Source organism: Tamandua tetradactyla, chromosome 6, assembly GCF_023851605.1.
Source record: "Tamandua tetradactyla isolate mTamTet1 chromosome 6, mTamTet1.pri, whole genome shotgun sequence".
NCBI lineage: Eukaryota > Metazoa > Chordata > Mammalia > Pilosa > Myrmecophagidae > Tamandua > Tamandua tetradactyla.
Window position 1 is genome coordinate 78,455,006 of NC_135332.1, and position 19,551 is coordinate 78,474,556.

At 36.5% G+C, this 19,551-nt stretch overlaps 1 long non-coding RNA gene across 9 annotated transcripts in view; it reads right to left on the minus strand.

Annotated features, from left to right (window-relative positions):
- The window catches only part of LOC143688446 (uncharacterized), a 123,008-nt gene that overhangs the window by 2,218 nt on the left and 101,239 nt on the right, over nucleotides 1–19,551 (minus strand). Inside the window, exons 2-5 of one of the 9 annotated variants that reach the window (XR_013178022.1) lie at nucleotides 13,766–14,107; nucleotides 10,611–10,708; nucleotides 6,289–6,391; nucleotides 4,028–4,176 (exon numbers count right to left, since the gene is read on the minus strand). This is a non-coding gene — a long non-coding RNA (uncharacterized LOC143688446). Of the gene's footprint in view, nucleotides 1–3,573; nucleotides 4,177–6,288; nucleotides 6,469–9,890; nucleotides 10,485–10,610; nucleotides 10,709–13,765; nucleotides 14,108–19,551 lie in introns of those variants that run through there. The other 8 variants (XR_013178016.1, XR_013178019.1, XR_013178017.1 and 5 more) reach the window with 8 other exon arrangements.

Consider the following 19,551-nt stretch of genomic DNA (forward strand, 5'->3'; position numbering starts at 1 on the left):
TCAAGACACCATCTGTTCCCTTTTGCAGCTGTTATGATTTCAACATGGAGACCCAGGTATATACTGGAAGTTGTTTGCTTTTTTTCCTTTCATTATTTGAGAAAATTAAATTTTGGAAAAGTTAAATGGGAGCCTTTTGCTGCTTATTTTTGAAACATCTATCAGAAAAGGAAAAGCCAAAGCAATACATAGAAATACTCATTTTTTGAAAAAAGAAGTGGGACAAAGTTCATATATATATATTAGCAAAGAGAAATGAGAGTTATTGTCTCAGAAGCAAGTGACTTCTAGGAGTGGAACAAATAACATTTGAGCTCATGGGTCACATCCCATCTGCTGACAAATTTTGTTTCACCTATCAGTATTTAAAAATCAGGTGAGTAAAGCATAAAAATCCAGATTTACAACTACTTTAAAAACAGGGTTGGTTTGATGGGCCTGAATATACTGCCTTGAACATTGCTGGGAGCTACTTTTTTTTTCTTTCAAAAATGATTCCCTTTATTTCCTGGGAGCTACTCTTTTCTGAGAAATGACAGAGAGACAGGGACTTTCCAAAAGATGAAACAATGGTCACAGGGAGGGGACCTTCTGAGGCCCCATAAAACTGCAGCTTGAGCCACACTAGTTGCTTCATAATAAGCCAGCTTGGGTCCAGTGGAGAAAGCCTATCAGATAAATAAATCACACTAACCCACATACATCTGTTCCTCATTGGGTAAGACCCTCCTCTGTAATAAAAAAAACAAATAAATAAACATAAATGCCAACCAATCATGGTAACTTTCCACTTGGGAACCCTCCAAATGCCTTTATAAGTCACTGCGACCAGGAAGGCTATTGAGACTCTCCAACTGACTTTCCCAGTTTGACATCTCCCTGCTTGAGCAGTTTCCCTTTCAGTAACCTGCAGCTTGCATTATATTGGATTACATGGGTAACTTTGTTTCTTTTGACACAGGGATTCTGAAAATAAATTTAAACATCCTCATTGGGTGTCAATATTGTAATGCATCCCAGTGCAGTAAAGGAAAAAACAGAAGTCTCTTTCACTTAGTTTATACAAACAGTTTTATCTATGAGAAGTGTTTCTTTAAGGAGTTACTGACTCAGAGATTTTGTGAGACTTGAATGACATCATAATATCACAAGTGGGAAGGATTTGGACATATGGTTACTAGTGCTGTGATAAGTAAGCACTTTCCAGGCAGAGGCAGTGGAATGAGGCATGTTCATGGGACCAGAAGAGTGCACAGAACTATACATAAAGAGTGGGCATATGTGCTTAAGGGCCTTTAGTAGCCAGACAAGGACTATGGGTTTCCTTCTATAAGCAGTGGGGAGCCCTTGAAAGTTTCTATGGAGGGAATTAACAAAGGACAGAGAGCAGAACTTTGGAAATTCACTGGGGCTACAGACTGGCATGGATTTAAGGCAGACAGGCTGGGTGGGGGAAGGAAAGGGATGCAGTTAAGAGATGACCCAGGGAGAGGTGATGCTGTGTTCTTGACTATGGCAGTGGCAAGGGGGAGAGAGAGATAGAAATCAATGGGAATAGAATCAAAGTCAATATTGTCAGATCTTGGAAAATGACCTTGCAATGGGGGGAATCTATTCAAGTTTTCATTCAGCCAGCATTCACTTGTGACAAGCACTATGCTGAGCATTTGGCATGCAAGGTACATAAGAGAGTTTTGGTCCCTGTGTTTGTGGATGGTCAAAAAGGAGAGTAACTCTGAGCAAGTAACTGCAAGCTGTAAGGGATCAGGAGCTTGACCCCAGCTGAGTGGAAAGTATTCCCAAGACCCCACTAGAAAGCATGAGGCAGACTGCCAAGTCCAATACAGGCAAGGACTCCCTAGGAGGGTGTCAGCAAATTTCTCCCTGTCAAATAATAAATAGTCCTTTGATTTTCAGGGTACTGAAAATCCTAATAGGATAACATGATCACTTTTTAAAAGCCTCCTATGATGGGTAACAATTATTCCCATCCTCTCCAAAGAAAGTAGGATGGTGTCTCACCAGAAAAGGGACTTCTACTCACTTTTGTCTCCATCTTTTCTCCCTTATGACATGCCAGACATCTGCAGAAAAGAATGCTAGCTCTGCACCTATTTCACCCCAGCCAGGCACAATTACCAGAGCCCAGCATTCACCCCCGGGCCAGAGCCCTTGAGGATAAACTCTCTCAGCCTCTCACTGTTGTCCTCGGCAGTCCTGCCATCTGTTTACCAGTCCCCTCCATTGAAGCTCACCTCTTGGGTGATACACTTGCATATATACTCTGAAAACCTGACAACAGAGGAAATTTCCTCCTATTACAAGCCCCACTGGTTTCTAGGAGGGATGGTCCCTGCTGAAAAGGAAGTCCTTTCAGAGGGATGGAAAGAGCAAAGGTGATGGTGGAGTTATACAGAGAAGATATGATTTAACAAGCGAATACGATTGCTGAATCATTAAATTGATATTCCTTTTAGTCTCCAGTATCTTAAAGCAGCTAGAAATAAAAACTTAAAATTGCGGAATTGTAACCCATGTCAAACTCTGATATGTGTTCTACAACTAATCGTGGTACTGTGCTTTGAAATTTATAGCTTTTTTGTATATGTTATTTTTCACAAAAAAGAAGGGAAAAAAGTCAATTGTGATGACAAAAAAATATTTAAGCCTTCTAGCCGCCTATATTCTGGAGCAGCTAGAATGAAAAATATGAGAGGATCGTATGGTAGCCCATGACAAACTCTGGGATCTGTCCTGTAAAGTACTTGTTGAACAGTGCTTTGAAAACTATTTCTCTGCCTAGGAGTTCACAATGAGGGACTTTATCTTGGTCATGGATCTCCTGACACTTCTGTAGTGTAGAACCTAAGTGTTTCCATAACTTAAATGATTTCAGGATAAGTGAGTCAAATGTGATTAAAGCAGTTGAATTAGAAAATTAAAAATTGAAATATACAGGCAAAGCAGTTGCTGAGCAAATCTGTGGATTTAAAGGGTGGGAGATGTTGTTAGTTTTCTAAACACCCTTAGATGCATGCCTGGAGGGACACCTCAGCCAGGTTGTAGAGCTGCAGCTGTGTGTGTTTAACTGCACTGGTTCAGTCGGCACTTTTAATATGTTCATTCACTCAGTAAGTGTGTCCAGAATGTCTCACATATTAAACACTACTAGGGGGTCAAGGGTATAAACAAAAGAAAGAATAAAAATCAATTGCTTTTCCAACTAAATCCTTGAAACTTAGGGAAACTGCAATCTTTTTACAGAGGGTTTATATTTTATGCACCAAATTAATCCAAATTTCTTGTAAAAAATAATTTTTCTGAGTGACTGCTCATAAATTAAATGTCTTACACCTCATTTTGGAATTTTGAGGGGTCTTGTCAGCCCACTGGATCTCTCCTGCCCTGCACCAGATCTACAGTCCTGAGCTGTTTGAACAAACAAGCTGGACTCACTTTGTTCAGGGATTCCTGATAATGATACTCATCAAACTCATTATATGAGGAAAACTGGACAGAACTGATATGTTTTTGTGAGGGAAGGGAGTTAATGGAGAGATATGATAGACAAAAGATATTCAAGGATATTTTATTGGGCTTTTGAGTTTCAGAGAACCTCAGTTCTGCTCTTAGCACTAGCAGTACTTGCGGTGTTATGCAACACTAATACTAATATTAGCATCAGCTATTACTTCCATCATTGAGTGTCTACAATGTGCTACTCTGTCAATTATTGGAGTGGAAGTTTTTGCCACCCGCTCCTCCCACATGATCATGGTCCTGCTATTTTTTGGAGCTGCCAGCTACACTACAAGCTCCCAGTTCTTACCAAACAGCTGAGTGGAGTATAATGACATCTACCTTTTACACCATCACCCCTGGGCTCAACCCCTTCATTTACAGCTGCGGGAACAAAGATGTCACAAGAGTTCTGAAGAGTGTGATGCAATCGGGGATGAGCCTAAGAAGGCTTACAAATGGGAAAATGTGGAAATGACCATCTCTCTTTCTCTCCTTCCCTGCCTACCTCTCCCTCATTCAGTTCTGTAGTTCAGGTTTCCCAACACAGGGCCTTCCTCCATATGCTCTCTTTGTCTTTCAAGTGCTATTTCTCCCCCACACTGCTCACGCATCCAATGTATCTCTTCATATTTAAATTTGTTGGAGTCTTCTTATCTGCAATGCAATAGGTGACATAAGGAAAACCAGATACAGTACCTTCATTTTAAACCTATCTCAAATTGATCATTTAGGTAAGAATCTTGGGGAGTCAACTCTTAAACCCTAAATGTGATCATTGCAGAGACTTTCAGTCATTGCAGAATTGCAGAGGGAATTTTGGCTGCTCCCTCTCTTTGCAATTTCATTTCTCCATGGGAACTTAAAGTAGAAAATCTAGGATTTAGCCCACAATCTCTCTGACTCTGTAATCACTCCAAATTTCCATGCCTTCAAGGCTCACATCATGTGATGAAATACAAGATAGGCAAAGATTACAAAGGAAGGAAGGCTCAGATTGGAACAAGAACAATGGGCTGTTCTTACAAACTAGTTTACATATGGCTATTGTATTCCAGAGACTGCTGGTGTTATCTTTGGTAACTGAAAACATTTTTCCAATTGTTGAAATTGAGATTCATAGTGTAAGTATCAATGCTTTCAATATTCAGTTATTATAAAATATTTGAAACAAATACCAATCAACATTAACTTTCAAGATATTAATGGGTTCCTCTAATTTCATGTCATAGTATTGAAATTAAAAATGTTTCCATATGAAACATAAATGCTTCTTTAGGCTTGAACTAAAACCTGTTTGAGGTGGTATAAATATAGGGAATCTTATTCTCCTTAGTCTTTTCTTTCCAAAACTGGGAAAACCAGTAAGATTGTTTCATATTTGATGCAAAATTTTACTTCCCCAAATGTTTATCATGGTAAAAAAGAGTTTGTGTGTATCTACCAGTAGCATGAAATTATTATTACTTTTCATGAACAAAATAACTCATGCCTAAGCATCCTCATAGGGAAGAAATTAGGAAAGAAAGGTATAAATTCTGATTAAAATGCAAGAAAATAATTTGGGTCTCAAAGATGTTAAGTTATTAACACTGGGACACAGAACCCAGGTATTTATTTGCAACTGAGAAATGGAACCCAGGTGTTTTCTTGTCTGCTGCATTTTCAGATGGATTGACAAATCCTCTCTTTACATGATGTGAGCTGAATTCAAGTGCTTCTCACTTTATGGTTATTCCTGCTTTAAATTATCCACTGCTTTCCCACTGTTACGTGAGACACTTTCATAAATTTTATATTTGTGAGTGTTTCCTGTTGATTTTGTTACTCTAGAGAATGCTAACTAATACACTACTTAATAAACATTCCTGCTAAACTCCTTCTGAATCTAGAAGTAATCCTATCAATTCAGGAAAACAAGATAATGCTGAAAAGTAAGAGGGGCTGTCTAGTGTGAGGCAAAATTTTAATTTTAGAAATTGACATGTTAAAGGAGAGAAATACAAGAGCAATCATGCTCAAATGGACATTATAGATCTAAGACTAGACAATGTTAATTATCCTTGCTATATTATAGGTATTATTAGATAAGTTATATTTTCCATAGGTTTAATTTTTTTTCAGAAATAAATTTTTATTTCTGTGTTTGTCACCCTGGTGAATATTAAAAAAGAAAAGCTGAAATCTTAAATTAGAAGTTACCAGTAGGTAAGGGGACTGTTTTAATTAGCTATAATAAATTAATGGGAATTGGATTTAAAATCAGCCAGTTGTGGATTTCAGTCCTGGATCGGTCACTTAAAATCTAAAAAACTGTGTAACATTTTGAGAATTTTCCTAAACCCTGGGGGTTTCCTGCACATCATCACTAAGATGGGGAAAGCAAAACTTCCTACGCAAGATGTTCTGAGGAGCGAGTGTATTAATATATACAGGCGGCCCATTGTTCCTGCACCAATCTGAGTCTCCTTCCTTTGTAATCTTTGCTGGTCTTGTATCTCATCCCATGATGTGAGCTTTGAAGGCATGAAAGTTTGGGGTCATTACGTAGAGTTAGAGAGATTGTGGGTTAATTCCTAGATTTTCTACTTTAAGTTCCCATAGAGAAATGGATTCATTACACAGTGTCCTAGATTTCTCTATCATAAAAATAGAAGCAGCAAAATAAACATCACCAAGGGGCTTTGGATATTACATGAGTTTAACATATATGAGGTGCTCATCACTGGGCCCTGCTCCTGAAGGGTCTAGATAATGTTGGACACTCACACTTTTCCAGGTGTGATGGGAAGAATAGTGGTCTTGCCCATGACTCCACTTTCCCCTTCTATTCTAGCCCTTCTTTGTGTACCTGGGAATCAGCAAAAAGTCCCTGTTGAATGAAGGAGCAGAATTTCCAAATTTATTTCATCTCCTGATTAGACAGTTCCACCTCAGTATTTCATTGGACTGGAAAATCAAATGCAAAAAAACACAAAACTCATTTGATCTTCTTCTCCCAAAACTGTTTTGTCTCTAAATTGTTTGATTTAATATAAATATTATTCACCCAGTCAACTCACTCTGAAATTGAAAGTATCCTGGATTATTGGACCATTGAATTATTTATTCAACCCTTTTTGAATATGTTCTGTGTCACAAATGCTGTGTAGTGAAAAGAACACATATACTTCTATCAAGCAGTTTATTTAATAGTGAAGGAGAGAGTTGTGTACAAAGGAGATGCAAGTTCACCAAAAAACTGAGAAGGCTGCAACTAGAGAACCATACAGCATCTAGAGGGGGATCCCAGCTCTCAGCAATGATCTTGGAGGAGTTATGTTGGAAAAATAATTTGCCATATTAAGAGATAAAAGAACACTTCAAAAAAAGGAATAGCATGTGAATAGATATGAGTGTAAAAAATGGAAATTGTAAACAGCACATTGAGTATGAGTGGGGTGTTGAAAGAACAGGGAAGATATGAGCCTTGAATGAATACATAAAGGACAGCAAAGGTGTTACCTAGACTCAGATGATTAAGGACATATACAATGCTAATATGCTTGGTCTTTTCCAATAGGAAAGCAGGAGTCATTGAAAGATCTTTCAGTCAAAATTATGACTATTTTATAATGTTTATTCTAGGTTCAGGATTATTGAAGGGGTAAGAATAGAAGCAATCCTATCCAACAGGAAGTAATTTTACATTCCCAGGAAGGATTTTGGGTGATACCCTACATTCAATTAATAATAAGTTGAAAACACTTCTAACATATCTATCTGTATCCAAATAACATTATATGGTGAAAATAAAATTGGAAAGTGTATACAGAATGTAAGTGCCCAGTTTATAGAGTATTTGTAAAGATACCACCAGTGTCCATTCCTCAAACCCTAAATGAGTGCAAAATTAGTACAGGACTCCCCTTTATTTGCTACTACCAGCTCAGGACCCCATACCCAGAGGTAACCACTATTCTGGATATTATAGAAGTCATTTTTTTTCTTCTATAGCTTTACTACCTGTTTTGCATACTGACACCACCAATAGATTTTCTGCATATCACACACATTTTTTAGGACTTGAATTTATTATTTCTCATTATAACAGTTATTTAATTCCTACATATTTTTATAAGTATTTATGGGTTTATTTATTTTCTTTACTGTGTAGCTTGACTATACCACAATTTATTTGTGCACTCTATTGTTGATGAATATATTGCAAATAATGCAGCTGTGCACATTTTTGTACATGCATCCTGATGGCATGAATTTGTACATATTGTAGAATCAATAAACATATTCCAGAGCATTATCATTGGGTTTTTATCCATTTATTTTTCCAATATCTCTATGAGGTCCCATTTTTCATTGATGAAAATGGTTATTTGTGCTTTCTCTATTATTTATTAGTCAATTTCAGGAGTGGTTAATTCAATATTATTAATTTTTATAAAGATCTGTCAAGCAGCTTTGCTAATCCTCCTTTTTTTTAGTTTCCTAGTTTGCTTAAAGCAGATGCAATAAACTGGATTAAAATAATGGGAATTTATACACTTGCAGTCTGAGGCAAAGAAAATGCTCAAATCCAGTCATCACCAAGATGATGCTTTCTTCCTGAAGACCTGCTGCCAGCAGTTCTTGGCTTCTCTGCCACATAGCAAGGCACTTAGTGGCATCTGATGGTCTCACTCTACTCTCTCAGTTTCATTGCTTCCAGCTTCTTACTTCTGTGGCTTTCTCTCTGTCTTTCTGTATTCATCCTATTAACAGAGAACTGTAGTTGGAGAATAAAGACCTGCCCTGAATGAGGTGGGTCACACCTCTACTGAAGTAACCTCAACGAATGGCTCCAAGTTGTATCCAGATCCACAGGAACGGATTAAATTTAAGAACATGCCTTTCTGGGAAACATACTGCTTCAAGCCACCTCGAATACCTATGTATATTTTGTGTCTTCTGCTTACTTTATTTTCATTCAACGTTTTTTCTCTATACTTTTAAAGGAATGCTTAATTGCTTAACTTTGTCATTTTTTACATATAATACATGTGTTCAAGTTTCTATTTACTTTAAGTGGTAACTGAGTAGTATCCTACTGATGTTGATATGTGGAATTTTTATTTTGACCCATGTGTTATTTAGAATAAAAATTTTTAATCTATAGCATGAGACATTTGTGTTTTGAATTTTTTTCTTTATCACAGAATTTGTGGGTCTACAAAACAATCATACATAATATATAGGACTGCCATATACCATACTATTATTAATTTCTTGCTTTGGTGTGGAACATTTGTTCAATTGATGATAGTCATTTTTAAAATTGTGCCATTAGATAAAGCCCATAGTTAAACTTATGGTACACTGTTTGTTTTAGGTTCTAAAAAAGGCTGACATACTAACAGATTACAGGTAAAGGAATTTATTCAGGCACCAGCATGATGGGGGTCTAAAGTCAGATTCCAGTCTGCCAAGGAAGGATAATGGAGGAGATTTTGTATCTGAGGGACTAGGTGCAGTGATAAGTGATGTGAGTGTTTGGCAGCTGTGGGACAGGAAAGGACTTTCAGCTGTTTGCCCAGGGTGGGGAGGGAGCCTGTGAAGACATTGAGCCATTGGCTGTGGGAGGGAGAGAGGGAGGGAGTATATGATGGAATGTGGAGGGAACAGCCCGTCTCAATATTGCCCAGGTAATGGTGGGCAATAGCTTCTGTAATTTTTGCCCCATGTTTGGGTCTAAGTCTATCATTCTAACAGTTGTTGTATAGTAGATCCATGGATTTGATTTTAATCTTTATAATGCTACCATATATACAATCTAACATTTCTCCCTTTGAATCACATTTGCACATATAATTCAATGCTGTTAATTAAGTTCACAATGTTGTGTTACCATCAACACCACCCATTAACAAAACATTTCCATCATTCCAAATAGGGGACCTATAAATTTAAATGTTAACTTTTCATTCCTCATCCTAACTTGATCCCTTGGTAACCTACATTATAGAGTCTGACTGTATAAATATGCTTATTCCAATTATTTTTATTAGTGAAACTGTATAATATTTTTCCTTTTATGTCTTGCCTAATTTATTCAAGATGACATTTTCAACATTCATCCATGCTGTCATGTGTACCAGGATTCATTCTTTTATCTGTACACATTATAATTGAATTCTAAATTCAAAGATTTTAGACCCCTTTTAATGACTGATATTTGTAATATCCACCATTTTTGGTGGTTAATTTATTCTTTATGTCCAGTATAGATCGTGTTGTTATAGTGTTAATTTTTCTCTACTTAGGAATAATGTGCTATCTCCCACTTTTGATATACATATCAAAATTTGATGCATATATCAAATATATATGTATATATATATGTGTGTGTATGCGTGTGTTTCATGCCATCTTAGTAGGACCCTGAAATTCTAAAATCATTATTGCACATTATATTATTTTGAAATAACATTCTTTGTTTTTAATAATGTTTTTTCCTTATACACAATTTGTGTGATAAACCAAACTTCCTTAGGCTTTATATGGATTATCTTTGCTACAGTGTTTTGCTTTAAACTTCCACTACCTTATATTTTATAAGTGTTTCTTAGATAGAGGTTACAATAGGGCTTGTTTCATTTCTTAATTTGAAATTTTGGTTTTAAAGTGGAGAATTTAGAACATTTTCAAGCACTTTAAAATTGATGCATACAATAATGTCTACTCTTCTGTTTATCTTTGTATTCATTGTAACTATTCTTTTTTCTCTTCCATTTGTACTGCTATATATTGACTGAGTGTATTAGTCAAGGTTCTCTAATGAAACAGAACAATAGGAGACACCTATGAATATGAAGTTTATAAAGGTGTCTCATGTAACTGTAGTAATGGAAGAGTCCAAAATCTGTAGAGCAGGCTCAGAAGCTGGCAGCTCTAATGAAGGGTCTGGATGAACTCCACAGGACATTTTCTTTCTGAAAAAAACACAGTTTAAGGACTCTCTCTCCTCCTTAATAATCTTCAACTGATTGGATTATATCTTTTGTGCATCTACTGCCATGGTAGGCGGAGAAAAGTTTGGGATGAATTCATTTCCTTACTTGTTCTTGTACATTTCACTTCAGCCACCTTCAGCTGTTCATCTGCAAGAATCTCACAGCAGCATTTGATAGTGACTTCTATCAGACACCAGATAGACCTGCAGGAACAACAGGGTAACTAATGTCCCTGACTTTCTGTGCCAACACATCCTGTGCATTCCTGACAATACCAACTCAGTTTTTCCCTATCATCTGTTTTAATGGAGAAAAACAAATGTGTCTCACCATTTGAATCTGTATGTGTAACATTTATTTGCAATCATAATTTATGAAATGGATTTTTGATTTCCGATTATTTTTGGACCAAAGCATATATTTTCCTCCAATATTTTATATAGTATGGGTTTTTCCTTGGGATTAAAATTTAAGTAGGTGTTTCTGATCTGTTTCTGAGCAGGGAAGTTTTTTTTTTATGGTAAACACTATCTTGAAAAGTGTGGATCATTGTTATGTTTCTCTAATAGAAATACCAGGGCAAGGAGATTTAAAGCCTACATTGAGGACTGCAGAGAGAAGACTGTGTCCCTGATAGAACCTGGAGTTACAGGTTCTGGGCCTCACCTCTAAGCTGAAAGGCAAGTCCTCTTTCAGCTAGTTTTGTGACTTTAAGCTTTACCCTGAAAACCTGCATTTTCTAATATGTGAAAAGAGAACAAAAGGTAAAAGTAAGTTCCTGTTTAGTTCTTGGGGAAGATTAAATGTGAGAAAATACTTGAAGAAATCCTGAGATGCAGTAAGTGCCAAATAAAGCCTTGAAGTCACTTTGCTATGACTCCTGTTGATACCCTAAATTAAATATGATTAATCTGTTGATATTAAATACAAGCAATTAGTTTTGTAGGAGTGATCACTGAGGACATTTGTCTCATGTGGTGCAGACATATCCTACCCTCATTTGTTTGGTTTCTAGGGTGGACTAGTAAATTTGGCTTGATGGCTCTGACTCTATTTACTGAAGAGCTGCAGAGATTTTCATGGCACTCTTCCCCTGTCCTCTTTTACCTTTTCCTCCCCACAAACAATTTATACAGCAGACAGTTTAGAGTTCTTTGTATATGCCAATCAATGTGCATGTCCTTACTTAATTTTCTCTTTGTATCTTGGCTAGATTAGAAGATTTTTATCATCATTGATCAGACTGTTTTTAAGTTTTGCATAATGCTCAGCTCCTATCAGCCATAGGGGTTGGGATTTGGTAGAAAGGGTTTATTTGGTTATGTGAAGGATCCCAGATTTTGCTGATACTTAAACCAAGGAATCAAATGCATCTGAGTTGTTACTTACTGCATCAGCACTCTAGAAGTTGGGATTCTTCATAAATTGAATATCTTCAGTAACATTAGGAATTATTACAAAAGTATAAAAATACTGAAACTTCTTTAAATTCTCCCAGACATATCACTTCCACATAAACATTTCTAAACTGTACCCAAACACAAGAAACAGATTGATATTTCATTTCTTTCAAAAAGGTTTTTAAAGTTTAACTTTTTGTTTGTTTGTTTGTTAGTTTTTGGTGCACTGTCAGGAATTGAACCCTGGTCTCTCACATGGAAGGTGGGCATTCTAACCACGAAACTACCCGTGCACCCAAAGTTTTGCTTTTTAACTTTCAGAAATTGAAAAGATGCATAGGTTTAATCCCTTTAGCAGAAAATGTGGAAAACATTATTATTATTCTCAGAATGACCAGGTGTATTTTGCATCTTTTGCTTTTGTATATTTTGCACCTCTTCTTAGCTCTGATTTAAATAACATTTACGTAATTTTATTTTTTCTGAAGAAGCAGACTGCTACTGCTTTAAATGTGATGAAGCTAAAATTAGCACTTGGAGAATTGTAAGCTGCAATATAGAGAATGGAGGCATTGAATTGGAGTCAGAGCCATCTCAGTCTTGTTCTGTTTACTCCTGTACAACCCAGTTTCCATTCCTGAAAAACTGATGTGGTAAGAAATAAGCCAAATGATATTTGAAAGAAAAGAAACTAAACTAAAGCCTCATTTGTAAATGGCAATGACCTTCTAATGCTAGCTCCTCTCTCTCCCACCAAATTTGGAGAAAATGGTATGAAGTTTAAGAGTATGAATTGTACTTAGGAGGAGCATGTGCTAGACAAAAATAGAGGGAGGTGGAAATTCTCCATAAAGCATTGTTTGGTACTGCAGAAATTATTAAATCCAAATACTTACATCTATGAATAAGATACCGAACCTGGAACCCAAAATAATGGATCTCATATCATAATACAATAATAGAACCAACGGTTACTTATTTTCTGCAAAGTACTATGCTTAGATAGAAATTCTCTACATTAACAGTGTCTGTATATATTCATCTGTGACTGGTAATATTCTGAGTATTTTCATTGATTCCCCATTTAATCCTCACTGCAAATAAATGTCAACCTTTGTTCTTATCCCATTTTCATGTGGATTATGCTGAAGAATTCAAGCTTCAGTAACTTGCAAGGGCACAGTTCAAGTAGAAGAGAAGCTGGCTTCACAAGCTGCAGTCTGGCTACAGAGTCTAGCTCCTTACCCTCTAGTCTTGGGTTCTTTGCAAGTTAGTTGAACAGTAAGGACTCTACAATACATATAAATCTGCATGCCTTGTTCCAAGAAATCACAGTGCATCTCAGGGCAGGCAAACTATGCTAGCAAAAGACAGTCAAACTTTGCTATGGGTTATCCCAAATTAATTTCAGCAATTTTCTGAATGCTTTTTTTATATATAGAATATACCTCAGACATTTTGAAATCACAAATGGATCCTCAAACCAGATAAACCAAAAATGTTAATTCAATTCAGATCTCCATAATGAAAACTGTTCAAATGAAGAGTTTGGTTTATCATTTTTTTCAATAATCCATTATTTGCAAATACACAGGATAAAAATTATTCAAATTCCCAATACATGTTGAAATATTATACAATTTTCAGCAAATCTCACCACTCTTAATTGTGGCTATTTCAATATAAGTTATAATCATTTCAACCCACATTTTTTAATCTATTCATTTTTTTCAATTAAATTGGGAGTTACAGGCAATTATAGGCCCCTAGTCAAAAGGCCCATGGTACATCTGCTTAGCACAATCAGGTTGACACACACACATGCACACAGACACACAAATATGCTCTTGCTGAATTTACCTGTCAGAGGATTGCATCCCCATAGGTGATCCATATAATCCTAATGATGTTCTCCTTGGTGCTTTTAGGTGAAAGCTCACGGACAATCCCATATGGCTGACCAACTACACTGGAGCACTGCTTTCAACTTGATGGGACTCTTCAGTCAACCCAAAGACCCAGCTCTCCTTTGTGTGGTCATTTTTGTGATTTCCCTGATGCTCTTGTCTGAAAATGCCATCCTGATCCTTCTGATACACACTGATGCCCACCTTCACACACCTGGGTACATTTTTATCAGCCAGTTGCCTCTCATGGATGTGGTGTCTGAAGAAAATATTGAAAATGGGATCGTTCGGGAAACTGTGAAGTAGAAAAGCATATAGTAACAAATCATTTTCCTTTTCTTCACACATCGGAATTTCAAATATTATACCAATGTGGTTCTTCAGCTTCTCATAACATAGTGCCCCTACTCCTTTTCACCCCTCTCCTAAAGGAGGTGTTTTCTTGTATTAGAAATCTTGTTATGTTTATACAGCTTTTCCTTTTAAAAAAATGTTAGTTAATCACATTGTATAAATGTTATATTCACTGTATTGATAACTGTGATATGAATCTGTAGGAATATAAAATGAAAACATTTGGAGGTAAAACTTCGTGGGATATACAACTGATTCTCAAATAATAGAGAAAGTGAGACAGAGAAAGAGAGTGGGAAAGTGTGAGAAAGAGACTGTTATGATATTGTTAAAATGGGGAGATTGGAATTGTATATATTTTACCACAGTAAAAAGTAAAAAAAGATCTAGCAAAAAGATCTATATGTCATCCTTGTACTATTCTTGTTTATGCAATGTTTGTGAAATTTTGAAATTATTTTCAAAACAGAGTTAAAATATCTTTGTTCTCTTTACTTGAGTTCCTATCTCCTGTTTAGTGACAGTGTAAGGAACACACTTGCTGTTGAACCCCACTAGTGAAATTATCTTTTCAACTCCTGTTCTCTTTACCTCCAGGATTTCTGTTTCCTTGTATTAAGGAAACAATCTTTATTGCATTCTATTTTTGGTGAGACATAATTCTACTAGTTATTTGTTTTCATTTACACATAGTTTCTTTCAGATCTGATAACCTACATAAAACATCTCATTTAATATTTTCTTCTGTTAATTTCAATCTCTGGGCCTCCTTGGGAACAATTTTATGAATTTCTGAGTATTGAAACATACTTTCTTGTCTCTTTATATATCTCCCAGTTTTTTTTTTCTAAAAACTGGACATTTTAAATATTATAATTTTATGATATTAGAAACTGGATCATCTTTCCTCCCCAGGGCTTTTTATTGCTGCTTTTGTAATTGTTTGTCAGTTTAGTGTCTTTACTTCACTGATATTTTAGTCTGACTTCATCATGCATGCGCACCACAATCTTTTTTCTATTTGTGGTCATCTGTGGTTTGAAACTTTCCCTTAAATACCTGGATAAAAAGAAAACTTCCAAGTCTTTGTGAAGCAAAACTATGTGTGCATTGGGGTACATCTTCCTTGCTCAGCCAGGAAGTTTTCAACTCAGGCTTCATCTTCACTTCCTCCTAGAACAGAGAGTGGAAGTCAGCCAGAGGTGAGAACTTATGGCCCTCTCAGTCCTATCTGATCATGCACCCAGTCGTAGAAATATGTGAGATTTGCCAGATATCCAGAAATATGTGGCAGCTTTACAAAATCCTTACTACTCAATGCTTCCCATTCCTTGGCCTTTCCTTCCAAAATTTTAGGTTTGTCTATTTCTTCCTCCAATTTATATGCATTTCTCTGGTGGTTGTGGCTAATGCATTTGCCTTTAAATGCTTTCAAGAAATGCTCACTGAATAGCCACCTCTGACTTGGCTATGCTCAGAGGGAGTCAAATAAAAGCAAAACCTTTGAGCAGGGCATTCATGGAGCAACCATGCAGATCAATACCAAAAAACACAATTCTTTGAGATTCAGGTCTGTGCTGGTCACTCCTCCTCTAGAATCCCATTGGAAAGCAGGGTATTATATAAGTCTTTCAGCAAGATGGGAGCAGAGGATGGGGCCAAGTCAGGATAAAATACTCCAAAGCTCTCTTATTAAAGTCTCTCTTTTTTTTTTTTTATTAATTTGCCAAATTGTTGTAAACCCTTTATTAGTTTCCAGTGTTCTTGTAAGTTGATTTTAACATTCCTTCCTTGTTTGTTTACTCATTTTCTTAAGGGAAGACTCTTGGAGTTCCCTACTCTGCCATTTTTACTGACATCAATCTTTGTTTCATTGTTTAGAGCCAGTTTTAAGGTATCTGTTATGTAATGCCCAGTGATTAGTGGATGACTTTTCACTAAGCACACACACACACACAGTTTCATTCCCCTCACAAGTTGTCATGTCATATAAGGAATGCTGAATTTACTAAGAGATCCAGTGTTGACTGATTATCAAGAGAAGTTTAGAAATAAAAGACTACTGGTTAAGGAATTTCACATCTAGATATATATACTATTAAAAATGCTAGTATTAAAATTCAAATTACAAAATGGCAAATTTGCTGCTCTGCTGAAACCAGGTCAAGGGACTGCTCAAACTCAGGCTGCCAGGAAGTCAGTGAGAGTCCAGAGGACACTAGATCGTCTACGGCCACCTCTTAATGCTCCTTTGCTCCTGTTTATTGCAGAATTATTTATAAAGCATTACAGATGAGATGCACTTTCTTGAGTCTATTTTATTAATTCTAAGTCTTCCCTATATCAAAATATTGACTTGCTCGTTTATAAACAGAATTCAAATGTGTTTAAAGTTTTTCTTGAGTCTATATGTTCTTGATTATGTGACTTTCTTCTTTTTATTCCTGTGGTCTATGAATGTGTTCTTTATACTTCATGCTTTGGGAATTTACCTGAGATTTTAAGCATGGCTGAGGTCATAAAGTCTGTGGGAAATTCATAACTTTTCTTCAAGTTTAAGTCTCCTTAGCCATGGCTAGTTCCAGGAGAATACAGTTTTCTACTTAACAATACAGGAAGTAGAGTGATTGTTCTCAGTATACTTACAAGTGGAAGACTGAAGTACCTTATTTTTTTAATAAGGAAAGACTCAGGTATCATTGATACAGAGAAACTTAGGGAGTACACAACAATTGGCGGTTATTACTGTGCGATGCTCACAGAATGTGCAATAATCTATCTTTTTGTGTTCAGATTGAACACTAGAAGTTTGACTATACTATGCCAATAATATTTACTCTATTATAAATGCATGGCACATTCAACATTTATACTTCTTCCCTAACAGAAGTTAAAGAAAAGATAGAGTCTGATGATTTTTCTTGAAACCCACAACTTCTGTAATACAGAAAAGAAAACAAAGTGAGATATCATTTTGCACCAAATAGAAAGGATGATAATTTAAAAAAAGCTAAAGTTTTGGAGAGGATGCAGAGAAATAGGAACACTCAATCTTTCCTTGTAGGAATGTAAAATGAAGCATCTGCTATGCAAGGTCATCTGGTGTTTCCTCAGAAATTTAACTATAGAATTACCATATGTCTAGTTTGTTAGCTGCCAGAATGCAATATACCAGAAACAGAATGGCTTTTAAAAGGGGAATTTAATAAGTTGCTAGTTTACAGTTCTAAGGCTGAGGAGATGTCCCAATTAGACAAGTCTATAGAAATGTCCAATCAGGCATCCAGGGAAAGATACCTTGGTTCAAGAAGGCCGATGAAGCTCAGGGTTTCTCTCTCACCTGAGAATACACATGGTAAACACAGTCAGGGCTTCTCTCTAAGCTGGAAGGGCACACAGTGAACATAGTGTCATCTGCTAGCTTCTCCTCCCCTGGCTTCTGGTTTCATGAAGTTCCCCGGGAGGCATTTTCCTTCTTCATCACCAAAGGTCACTGGGTGATGGACTCTGCTTCATGTGGCTGTGTCATTCTTTCTCTGAATCTCCCATTCTCCAAAGTGTTTCCTCTTTTATAGGACTCCAGAAACTTCTCAAGACCTACCCAAATGGGTGGAGACATGTCATCACCTAATCCAGTTTAACAACCACTCTTGACTACATCACATCTCCAGGGAGATGATCTAATTATAGTTTCAAACATATAGTATTGAATAGGGATTATTCTAACTTTATTAAATGGGATTTTGAATAAAATATGGCTTTTCTAGAGGGCATACATCATTTCAAACCAGCACACCATATGAGCTGGCAATTCCAATTGTAGATATATATACCCCAAGGAACCAAAAGCAGGTACCTGAAAAACACTTGCACCCTGTACTGATTTGGAAACTTTTATGTACCCCAGAAATGACATGTGTTGTTTTCTAATCCAATCTTGTAGGGTTAGACCTATTGTTACAGGTGGAAACCTTAATTGCATTGTTTCCATGGAGAGGTGATGTATGAAATTGTGGATGTGAGCTTTTGGTTATATGGAGATATGATCTGCCCATTCAAGGTGGGTCTTGATTAGTTTTCTGGAGTCCTTTAAAAAAGGGAGACATTTTGAAGTAGCACAGTTACTTCAGAGCCAACATAGACTCAGACATTTGAAGATGCTTGGAGTTCCAACAGAGAGAACAGATGCCTAGACAAGGACCTTTGTAGATGCAGAGCCCAACAGACATTACAATGTGAATACCCATGAGACACTAAGCCAGACCCCATAGTTTTGCCCCAGAGAAGCTAAGTGAAGACCAATAGATAGTTAGAGAAGAAGCCACTGGAATTAGAACTAAGCCACAGAACTGGGAACAAGGACCAGCAGAAGCCAGGCACTTGCCTTCCCATATGAGAGACAACAACTTTTCTTCAGAGTCAAGGTATTGTTTTCTGGATGCCTTACCTTGGACATTTCTACGGCTTTAGAAATGTAAACTTGTAACTACAAATCCTCTTTATAAAAGTCATTCCATTTCTGGTAAATTGCATTCTGGCAGCTTTAGCAAACTAAAATACACAGCAATGTTATAATGGCATTATTTAAAACTTCCGAAGGATATGAGCAATTCAAGTGTCCATCATCCAATGGAAGGGTAAATAAAATGTAGCATATGCATACAGGGGAATATTCTGGTTGTGGTTCTCTCAGCCTCATGGCTCTGCTAGGGTCTGTTGTGGCTTTCTCGTGGCTCTTAAAAAAGGGACTCTCCAAATGTTTCCTCTTTTAAAGGATTAATAGGTGGAGTCACAACTCCATGGCAGCCAAGTGATGAAAAGTTACCACTCACAATTGGGTGGGTCACATCTCCATGGGAACAATCAAAATGCTCCCAGCCAGCAATATTGACTGAGGATTAAAGGACATTTCTTTATGGGGTCCACCAAAGATCCAAATGGCACAGCTTCACTGAGAGATACCTATAAAAGTTAGAGCTTATATTGTACAGTTCATTATCTTTAAATTCTGAGCTGCTTTACTCTTTAAATAGCACAGTAATTCCCTGAAACTTTAAATATCTATATGACACCTAAAACTCAGACTTAGTCCACCAGCTCTGAAAGTTTGCATGAGTCCACAAAGCAGTGGTTAAAAAACTGAAAGAGATCAAATTCCAATTAAAAGATGTGATGAAACTAATCTGGTTAAAACCAAGATAAATCAACATACAAGGTAAGAAATAATATCTGTAATTTAAAGTTTTAACTTTTATGTGAACTAAAAGAAAAATAGTTAGTTACAAAACCTAATTCAGCTTTATTTAATATGGAACCTAGAATAAGAAACAATACCTTAATGTTATATACAAGTTAATGCTTTATACTCTGCATTTCAGAGTGTTT